This window comes from Bison bison, unplaced genomic scaffold (genome assembly GCF_000754665.1).
Source record: "Bison bison bison isolate TAMUID 2011002044 unplaced genomic scaffold, Bison_UMD1.0 scf7180017864525, whole genome shotgun sequence".
Lineage (NCBI taxonomy): Eukaryota > Metazoa > Chordata > Mammalia > Artiodactyla > Bovidae > Bison > Bison bison.
This window is the reverse complement of record NW_011495076.1, coordinates 4757670-4758283: the sequence shown is the minus strand read 5'-3', so window position 1 is coordinate 4758283 and position 614 is coordinate 4757670.

Genomic DNA, 614 nt, shown 5'->3' with positions numbered 1-614 from the left:
ATCTCTTTCATCTGGCTATTCCTGAGTACCATCTCTTTTTGTTTTTAACAAACTGATAATCTAGTATGTAAACTGTTTTCCTGAGTTTTGTGAGCTGCACTAGCAAAATCAGTTGAACCAAGGAGGGAGCTGTACTATAATCAGTAGTAGGGACCTCTGATTTATATCCGGTGGATCAGAAGCACAGGTAACAGGTACTTGCAGTTAGGAGCTGAAGCTGGGAGTGTGATGTTGTAGGGCTAAGACTTTAAGTTATGGGATCTGATGCTATCTCCAGGTAGACAATATCAGAATTGAGTAAAATTGTAGGACACCCAGCTGGTATGGCAGATAATTGATTAGTATAGGAAAAAAAAAACAACACAGACATTTGGTGATGTATCAGAGGAGAAGTGTTCTGTGTGAGTAGTAAAGGAGAAAGGAAGAGTATAGATTTTCTTAACAGATTTGTTCCTTAAAATTTTTAAAAATTGATTTATAATATATTAAGCAAATAATGTGATGAACAGTATATGTATTCAATGCTATAAATTTCCCTGTAAGCACTGTTTTTGCTGCATCCCATATATTTTGATAACTTGAAATTGATAACTGATAATTTGATGCTTTAATAT